Source organism: Phodopus roborovskii, unplaced genomic scaffold, assembly GCF_943737965.1.
Source record: "Phodopus roborovskii unplaced genomic scaffold, PHOROB, whole genome shotgun sequence".
NCBI lineage: Eukaryota > Metazoa > Chordata > Mammalia > Rodentia > Cricetidae > Phodopus > Phodopus roborovskii.
The window spans coordinates 48768493-48779461 of record NW_026126517.1 but is presented as its reverse complement, the minus strand read 5'-3'; positions in this window follow the sequence as shown (position 1 = coordinate 48779461).

Below are 10969 nucleotides of genomic sequence, written 5' to 3'. Positions count from 1 at the left end.
AGGAAAAAGTTGAGGTTTTAGACTTCAGAGGGACATGCACTTTAGAGTCGGGACGTTTGGTTTGCTCTCATCCTTTGCTGGGCATTAGCAGTGCGGTGGCCTGTAATCTCAGCACATGGGGAGGCTGAAGCAGGAGACTTCAGTTGGAGGCCATCCTGATATATAAAACTCTTGTCTCAAAACATAAAGCAACGTGTGATGAATGAATCTGTTTAGAGGCTGTTTCCATCACACATCCTGAGAGCTCTGGTGTGCACGTTTGCATCCTCCAAATCTGGGAACGGACCCAGACTTCAAAATTTGAGTCCTGCTTTGAAAAAAAAAAAAAAAAAAAAAAAAAAAAAAACACAATGGCACACAAACAGCTTCGCTATAACTCCATAGTAGGATCTACTGGATTTAAACCGATGCATTTTTCCAATAGTGTAAGTACACACTAAAAAATCAGCTGCCAAGAAACTTGAAGGTTGTGTAGTTCGGCCCATGTGGTTAAGGAACCTGTGCTCCTAGCATTTAAATCTATTGTTACATACACTGTTGGCAGAATAATGACTGAGATCCTTAATTCATTTTAAATGTTCTTTCTACACTACTTCCTTAGACGCAGTGCCTGGTATAATTACATACCAGAAAAGTTATTTGCACATAGGAAGCTGGATTTTAAACTTAAAAAAACAACAAAAACTTTTGGAGAGCATTTACACAAGTTTTTAAACTCCAATGTAATTCGTTGCAGCTGGGTTAGTATGTTTCCCCCACTGCTGATGCCAACAGACTTTGTGAACAGTTCAATATCTCAAACTTCTGGTCCTTTGGGACAATGGGAGCCATCTTAGAGTTCATTTGTCCCACTGAGCTGAGAAACCTACAAGTCCTGCAGATTTGGTCCATTTTCGTGTTTTCCACATTTCCCCTTTTTATTCTACTCTTGTTTTTACACACACTTAAAAATAAAGACTAAAAGCCAGGCAGTGGTGGCTCACACCTGTAATCCCAACACTCGGCAGGCAGAAGCAAACAGATCTCTGAGTTCTAGGCCAACCTGGCCTACAGAGTAAGTTCCAGGACAGCCAGGGCTACACAGAGAAATCCTGTCTGGAAAAACCAAATAAATAAATACTAATAAAAGGATTGTTGGACTGAGGGTGTAGCTCAGTTAGCAGAGCTTGCTCCATATATCAAGTGCTGGGTTCCCTCCTCAGCACCATGTCAACCAGGAGAGGCTGTGCACGCCCATCACCCTAGAACTTGAGAAGTAGAAGCAGGAAGATCAGAGATTCAAGGCCATCCTCTACTACATACTGAATCTGAGGCCAGCCTGGGCTACATGAGACCTTTGTCTGAAATAAAATGAAACAGAACTGATGTTTATCAAAAAGCATAATAGTGTTAATTTTTTTTATCTGAAATATTTTTTCAACCTAGGCCCACTAGACATCCTTAGTTGCACTCCTTGGCACAGGCATATTGGATGTTTTAAGCTGGAGGAACTTTTATTTCTTTATTTTTCATTTTCAATTCTCTGAGTAGCCCTGGCTGTCTTGGAACTCACTCTGTAGACCAGGCTGGCCTTGAACTCATTCATCTGCCTCTGCCTCCCAAGTGCTGGGCTAAAGGTATGTGCCACAGCATCCCAGCCTGGCTTAAGCTGAAGGAATTTAAGAAAGACTCTAACTTGGTATCTCTGTCTTCTCTGAGACAGAGATAAGATCCTTATGTGAAAAAATGTCCTTGCTAAGGGCTGGAGAGATGGCTCCTAAAAGCACTTGCTGCTCAATTCCCAGCCCACACAAGGCAGCTCAGTGTCTGTAAAAACCAGTTCCGAGAGATCTGACACCCTCTTCTGGCTTCTGTGGGCACTGCAAGCAAATGCAGACACTAGGCAAAACACTCACACACATAAAATAAATGTAAAACTTTAAACCTGGAAAGCATCCAAATGTTTCTCATATATCAGACTATTATATACCAATATTACATACCAATAAAAACAAGTACATTATCACTATACACTAAATGGATGATTGAAAAAAAAGTAAAAAAGATTCATAAGGGCCCAGGTAAAGGAGCTTGCTGCCAAGCCTGACAACCTGAGTTCAAGCCCCAGGACCTCCATGGTGAAAGGAGAGATCCAACTATGGCAAATTGTTCTCTGACCTCTATAACAAATAAAATAAAATATATAAAAAGAAAGATTCTTAAAGAAAATTACTATTTGTTCATTAATTTTGGAGACAAGGTGGCACCATGCAATTCAGGCTGATCTAGAACTTGCTATATAGCCAGGCTACTGATCTGCTGAGATATCTTTCTCCCCCAATCCTCTCTTTATGTGGGTAGCCCAGGCTGGCCTTCAAATCAGTCCTCCTGTCTCAACTTCTCATCCTCCCCAATATACTTATGTGACCCTCACATCCTACTCACCAATGCCATATTTTAAACATTTAAAACAAAAGGTATATCTGTTTGTAGCCCTGGACAAGGTTGGCCTTGAACTCACAGAGATCTGCAAGCCTTTTCCTCTGCAGCACAAGTGCTGGGATTAAAGGTATGTGCTGCCATGCCCACTAAGTAGTTCCTTTTAAAATCTATGTGTTTAAAATATTATGTGTTTGGGTGGCTTGCCTGTTTGTCTTTGTACCATGTTCATGCAATGCCCAGAGAGTCCAGATGAGGGCATCAGATCCCCTGGAACTGGAGAAGGTGGTGAGTTGCCTGTGGGTGCTGGGACTTGAACTCCAACCTTTGGAAGAACAGCTAATGAGTGCTGTTACCCATCTCTCTAGCCCCACCCCACTCATTACCACCCCAAACTACCGTCTTGATCATGGTGTCTCCCCTGTAAGGTATTTAGTTGTATTTTCTGCATAACTTACAATGTTAAAGTTGCACAGATTTTTAAAAAAATGATTTATTTTTATTTTATATTCATTGGTGTTTTGCCTGCAATGTATAAGCCTTGGAACTGGAGTTACAGACAGGTGTGAGCTGCCATGTGGGTGCTAGGAATTGAAACTGTGTCATCTAGAAGAGTAGCCAGTGCTCTTAACCTCTGAGTCATCTATCCAGCCCCAAGTTTCACAGATTTAACCTTCAACTCCACCTCTGTTCTGGTGTCGGTGTGTGTGTGTGTGTGTGTGTGTGTGTGTGTGTGTGTGTGTGAGAGAGAGAGAGAGAGAGAGAGAGAGAGAGAGAGAGAGAGAGAGAGAGAGAGAGAATGAGAATGAGAATATATATCAGGATCTCACCAGAAGGAATTGTCCGATCAGCATAAACTCTTGGCAAATTCCAGGCCAGAGCTTCAGTTAATCTTCTTTGGCTCTATTTCACCCAAAGCCAGTGCAGTCACACCTACCCCTCCTTGCTGAGAGATAAAGTTCAAACACTTAAAATAATCAGGCCTTCTCCTTCAAAACTAGCTTTATTTAGAAGAATCTGAAGTAGAGTAACACCACAGGAGACAAACTTGCAAGTTATTCAGGAAAGACTGCACACATGATTTCCACTATCAGAGTCTACAGACTTCCGGTCTTTACACTGCATGCAGGCGACACAAGCATCTCCCTGAAAACAATGGTGGCAAGAACATTGACTGATGGGAAAATAGAGCCTCTGCTCATCTTACAGCTTCAGAATAAAACACTAATGTGTGGAAGACATGCTCAATGTTAAACTCCAGCACGGTGTTTGGGGCAGAAGGGAACTGTACAAGTGTAACATCCGTGAGGAGAGATTTTTATAACTGAGAATGTAATAGGTCGAACACTTTGAAGCCTTTAAAAAACTATCCACATTTGACCAAATTCTGTCAATTACCAAGCATGTTTCAATTTCTTTGAAAAGTATAAAACCTGTGTACAAACCATGCAAAGATAATAATTTGGGATGATCCACTAGTTACTTCATTATTATATTGTTATTTTGAGACTGGATCTCACCGTGCGTACTTGACTGGTCTGGAACTCACTACAAAGACCAGGCTGGCCTCAAGTTTGCAGAGATCCTCCTGCCTGTTTCCCAGTGCTGAGATAAAAGGTGTGTGCCACAACGCCCAGCCCTGAGCACTTATTAATTCATATTATTACTTCCTTAAAATTCTATGATTTAAACAGACATATACTAAACTCTAAAAAGACTACTTGTTAAATGTTAGACAAAAAATAAATTCCTAAGAAGTGGTACTAAACTTTTTGACACACATACACAAAAATAGGTCTATGAAAATATGAACATTCACATCAAATAGAATGGAAGCATATGACTGGGTGAGTTATTGCTGTGCCATCCTATTAACAAAAGAAAAAAAAATTACAGGCCATACCACAACCAGCATAACAAGCTCTGATGTAGCCTCAGAAGCACAAATATAACCTTGGTACACACACGCTTGGAAAAATACCCACTGGTATAGGGAATTCTTTTTTAACTCAGCAGTTCTGACTGATAAAAGTCTAAACTGGAATGTTTTAGAAAGATACACATCAGCATTTGTTTTTACTTTAAGCATATAATTTCAAATGTGCAAATTTGCAATGTCCAAATATTATTCACTACAACCTCTTTGGGTAAAATTTTAGTGATAATGACTTAAAAACATTTATGTATTTGTTTACTTATGTGTCTCTTTGTGTGTTTGCAAATGTCTGCAGAGGCCAGGAAGAGGGTTTCGGGGCTGCCAGACTTGGGTTTTGGGAACTGAACTTGAGTTCCCTGAAAGAGCAGCAAGCATTCTCAAGAGCTGAGCCAATGCTCCAGTCTCAACAAAGAATGTTTGTAAACTAGTGTTCTTACAGACGTAACTCGGAGATATAAAACAAACATGTGCTTTCCTGGTTAAATGTTTCTAAAATCATAATTATGACTTTCCTTATCAAATCCCATCACCAGACAGTTACAAACTATATAACATCCATGTTCTTGTTCATGGTCACAAAGTCTAAGCACATGAGAGGAGTTTTATTATATTAATAACTGTCTTGATTACCTCAGCAAGTCCTTAGTAAAGACTGGTGCCATTATTTTGGCTATGGTACAGTGAATATTGCTTTTAGTTGTGAGTCATCAAAGGATGTCAGCTAAGAGAATTACTCAGAAATCATACCTGGTAGATGGACTCTTTCTTCTTGATACAGCCTTGCTACATTGCTGGGGTGGTCTCTAACTGCAGAGCCTCAGGTTCTGAGTGCTGGGATTATGAGTTTACGCTACCATGCTGAGCAGGTTAAAACTTTAAGATGTATTTATTACATTATGAATGCCATGAGTTGCTAATGTCACATTTTACTCCTCCCATGCCTTCGAAGACTTCTCATAAACACTGATGTTTCACTTACTTCATAGAGTAGCTTAAAACATACCAGCATATGAAATAACTAGAATTACATAGTAATTTCCTTCGCCACAGGAATAAAGGTTGGACAAAGTCTGGAAACCTTTTATTTTCCAATTTGAATTACAGTAATTTTGCCACAGACCACAGCACTGGTGTATGTATGACTTAAGACACACACTAAGAACAAAAGGTCAACCTACTGCCAAAATACATGTCACCAATGTGGAACACACTTGAGTTTGTATAAAAGTACTGAAGTGATATCCCCAAAATAGGCATATGTCAACAGTACATTGGGAGGAGATAGTTTTAATATGAAACAATTGTTGAAGTCACATACATCATGATAAGAAGCAGGACTCTTTTTTTTTTATAAAGGATAACACTTTAACAAGCAACACCACCTACCACGGAACAAGAAAGGTACAGGTACTTAGAGACATTTTGATATAACTGCAACTAATGTGTTAGGCGAGATCTCCCACCCAGGGCTTTTACTGAGTTTTGAATTACACACAGGCAAGTGTCCAATGTCTTCAGGCTTTGGCTTATATATGGCCACCTTCTTCTGTCTCCCTTTGACTATTTGACTTGGGAGATGTGAGGGCTCCCCTAGTCTCCCTGCTCCAGTGCCTCTAAATGCCCATCCCAGAGTTAACCAAGAATTGGTAAATGCAGACACAACTTTATACTGTTCTCCTGAGTAAGTGGAAAAGTTGTTGGAATTTGAAGATGAGAAGGAAAACTCTGAGCTCAGAAAAGCTATGAAAGTCCAGACTTTCCTGGAAGAAATAGTCCAAAGACAGGGGCAGCTGATTTGCAAAAGTTACTGCTTCCTGTGGGGCCTGGGATTGGGCTGGTCTGAAGTGCTTGATCCTCTTTTCTGAAGACTATCCACAAAAGGAAATGCAATGGCACATTCTCCGTATCTTCATCTGTATCTCAACAGGAAATTAACTCTTACACCTAGCCACTCAACACCACACAAGGAAGTCATTTCTTTCCTTCCTCCCTTCTTTCTTTCTTTCTTTTTCTTTTTCTTTTTTTTTTTTTTTTTTTTTTGTGATACTCTTATGTACCCCAGGCTAGCCTCAAACTTGCTATATAGCTGAGGAAGCCTTTGAGCTCCTGACCTCCTGCCTCCACCTTTCAAGTGCTGGGATTTCAGGGGGGGCACCGCCATGTCCTAATTTTGTGTGGTCCTGGGGAAGGAACTTGAATTTCCCGAATGCCAGGCAAGCATTCTACTCCTGAGCCACATCCCCAGCTCACAGGCAACTTCTGATCAGAGGCAAGATGGGGAAGTTGGAACATCCTGGAGAGAAAAAAACAAACCTGCTTCTACAGCAGACGTGAAGAGAGCTTAGTTGATCCACCCACAGCAGTAAACTTAGGCCTCCCTCACCGCATGGAAAGGACAGAAGCTCACTGCTTCTCCCCCTCTTACACAGAGGTGATCTCCAGTTGTCAGGAGCTTCCCTGGGAATCTATCTCATACCGACACCCCAACTATTATTTACAAATGAGCTCCGTGAGTCTAGTTGATTTTAAACTTTTTGAATTAGAGAAGCCTAAAATGGCACAAATATACATGCACACAAAACCTCTCTACATTACAAAAAAAGAAGTTCTACACACTTTAAAAGCCCCTTTTAAAAACTTCTGCTTGCACATCTGCTTAGTGTTCTACCAGCCCGAGTATGGGAGAAATACTGGCACACTAATTTGTTCAAGTGTGTTTGAAAGAATGTTAGATGAAGATGCTCAGTATGCTTTTAGGATAGTGTCATCAGATTTCATGGTGCCCAGTATCGTTAAGAGTTTTCCCTGTCACTAGGCAAAGTTGGATGTCTGAAAACCAAAAGAAAGCAAAACTCAAAACCTGCCTGTCATTATATTCTTCTTACTTACACAGAATAGACACTAGTGCAGGAAAACCTCACTTCCTATGTGTATGTAACCTTCCAATTGGGGTAGCAAGGACCACAAGAGCAGTATTGTTCCACCCAGAGGAAGACACCGGCCACAAATCTTAGTCCAAGCACTCTATTTGAAGACAGGCTTATTTTCTTTGATAAGCTAAGTTGCTTCAGTATTTTTGTATCCTGGGATATCTGAAGCCTGTGGACCAGAAATCCTCTAGAGAAAAAGCAAGTGAGCCTTTCAGAAAAGAGCTACTGCTTTTAAAAGGCTTACCATTATTATTTGTGCGTGTGCACTCCATGTTTTAATTCACACACAGGGCTGGAGAGGTGGCTCAAGGATTAAGAGCACTGGCTGCTCTTCAGAGGATAATTCTCATACACATGCACTAACCACGGTGGCCAGAAGGAGTTATAGATGCTTGAGAGCCTGACACCGGTGCTGAGAACCGAAGCTGAGTCCTCTAAGAGCAGTAAGTGCTCTTAATGGCTGAATCATACCTCTAGCCAGAACTGGTGCTGTAAATCTTCATCAGTAACAAGGCTTTGTTGAGCAGGCCATGGCATGAATGGTGAGCTTGATGTAGGAGTGAGAGTGTGCGCAGAGGTCGCCTTCTGGTGAAGAAAAAAGGATTATACCAGAAAACACAATCCCACCTGTACATCTTCACCTCTGGTATATGTTTAAAGTTAGGAGCTCTTCATCACTTTGCCTAAGAAAGCCGTGTCAACCTGTGTAACAGACTTCTTTGGGTAAAATGAGACAAAATTTATGGGCCAGGATCATAATTCATCACTTTTTGACTCTCCTGGAACTCCCTCTGTAGACCAGGCTGGCCTCGAGCTCACAGGGATCCTCCTGCCTCTGCCTCCCAAGTGCTGGGATCAAAGGCGTGTGTCACCACCACCCAGCCTAATTCATCACCAAAAGTGTCTTTATAAATTTTATAAATTTCAACTTAGTATTTTGCAGAGACAGATGTGGAACTAGTATGAAAATTAATTCAAACCTGTGAAGATACTCATTAGCTGTGATTACAGCTTGTCCATGACTCATGGCTGAAACAATATGGGGCTTTTTTTTTTTTTTTTTTTTTTTTCAGGATAGGATCTCAATATATGTAGCCCTGGCTGTCTAGAACTCAAGAGATCCTTCTGTCTCTGTCTCCAATGGTTTTTCTTCTTTCCTGTTTTTGTCTTTGTTTTGTTTTTGTTTTTCTTTTTTTTCTACACAGGGTCTCTTTCTGTGTACTCCTGGCTGTCCTGGAACTCTCTCTTTGGACCACCCTGGCCTCAAACTTAGAGACCTGCCTGCCTCTGTCTCTCGGGAGTGCTGGGAATTAAAAGTGTGTGCCAACTGGTTTTTCTTATATTTACAGATTCTTACTATGGTGTTGAAAGTCATCTATGTATTTTTTTTTAAAGCAACAGCTTAGAAATAAGGTGAAATAATCACCTTATAAATTGTATGTCCCTAGACTTGATTTGGAGAGGTCATTTCATCTTTGCAAAGATAGCTAACCACTCAAACTATCAGCAAAGCAATGGAGGGCTGGTTAAACTTCATAACCCATTTTAAACAATAACCAAAACAATACTACCATAATGAAGTGTTAAGGCCGGAGAGCACAAGCCATCTTGTTCCACTCATGCTAAAGGTACGCACATAGCAGGAAGAATGTAATTTCTCAAAAGTCAGAACTCAGGGAAGTAGAGATGGCTCAAAAGGTAAGCATGTATACAGCTCCTGCAGAGGACCAGAGTTTGGTTTCCAATACCTTCCACTGGTTCCTCACAACCGCCTCTAACTCCAGAAGGGGCTCTGATGCCCTCTTCTGGCCCCCATGGGTACTGCATGTGTATGCACATACACACAGATACAATTAAAAACAAAATAAAGGTCTGGAATGATGGCTCAGCGGTTTTAAGAGCACTGACTGCTCTCTTCCAGAGGTCCTGAGTTCAATTCCCAGCAACCACATAGTGGCTCATAAACCATCTATAATAGGATACGATGCCCTCTTCTGGCATGCAGGTATACATGCAGAGCACTCATATATAAAATATAAATAAATAAAAATTAAAACAAAATAAATCTTTAAAAAGTCAGCACTCAGACGAATGTCAAGAAAAACAAAGCCAGATCTTTAAACACTGAGAAACTTAGCGCTAACGAAAATAATGCCCAAGAACACAAGATCACATTGTCCTGAACACCAGCACATGGCAGCCCCCATCCTATCCTTAGTCTTCTGCAACTATTCAAGTCTACACACTAAGAAACATTAGTTACAAAACTCATTGTAACTTCATTTCCTAAAACCGTGAAGGTCTGCATTATAGGATTACCCAAAGGTAGATAGAGAAGACCTTGAATTACCTTGTATTGTATGAAACTGTCTTGTATGTCAAAATTAAAGCACTGTATTTATACAAATGTACTTTTCCCTACCCCAAAGCACTGTATTTTTTTAAAAGTTTAAGTCAATGACAATCTATATCAGAGACAATGTTTTCTACCAACAGGATATTAAATTCTAATATTCAAAAATTCATTTTAACATATACATACATCATTCAAATCCTATAATTACTTCTTCTTATTTGCGGAATTCTGTTTCTTAGAAAATGGGCCGGAATGATGAAAAGTGAGCCATCCATTAAATAATGGTCTAGGGATGTAGTTCACAGTCTAAGTCAGTCAACTGTGTTTCATTCAGTGCTTTGAGACAGTACAGGCCTATGGTGTCAAAGTATGGTTTCGATCTATTAGCAGATTTTTTAAGTTAAAACACCTTTTTACAGGGGCTGAAGACATGGCTCAGTGGTTAAGAGCACTGACTGTTCTTCCAGAGGACAGGGTTCAATTCCCAGCACCCACATGGCAACTCACAACTGTAACTCCAGTCCCAGGGCGCCTGACACCCATGTCAAAACACCAAAGCACATTTAAAAAATATCCTTTTAGCTTATTTACTCTTATACAAATGGGCATTTTACCTGCATGTGTGTTAAGTGCTGTGTACCACATGGATGCCTGGTGTAGGGATCAGAAAAACACATGGGCTCCTCCGGAACTGACTGGGATAATAAATGGTTGTGAGGTGCCACATGGGTGCTGGGAATCAAACTTGGGTCCTTTAGAAAAGCAGCTAGTTCTCTTAACTGATGAGCCATCTCCCCAGCCCTATGCCAAAAAGCTTCACACACGTTTAAGTTTCTTGAGAATGTATGACTGCTGCCACTCTTCTCCATCCCTTGAAGCTTACTGTAGTAATTATCTGATCACCACAGTAGTCAGAGTTTTACATTTTAAATGTTTTCATTGCATTTAAAAGATGCTTTCAGTTTATGTGCATCTGTGCATGCCTGAGTTAAGTATGTACACCTTGTGTGCGTAGTGCCCACAAGGGCCAGAAGTGGGCATCAGATCCCTTGGAACCAGAGATACATGCAGTTGTGAGTTGACCAATCTGGGTTCTGGGAATTGAACAGCAAGAACAGCAAGGGCTCTTGTCTGCAGAGGCAGGCCACCAGTCCCACATTTAGAACTTTTTATGGTCACACTGATAATGAATGAATGCCAAAGCATTATTGGGGATGGTTATCAACACCCCACCATTGTCTAAGTTGCTACCTACTGTCATATAGACCATTTGCTTATTTTGGTCACAGGTTGTGACCCACTCCTAAAATGTGTGTGTGTGTGTGTGTG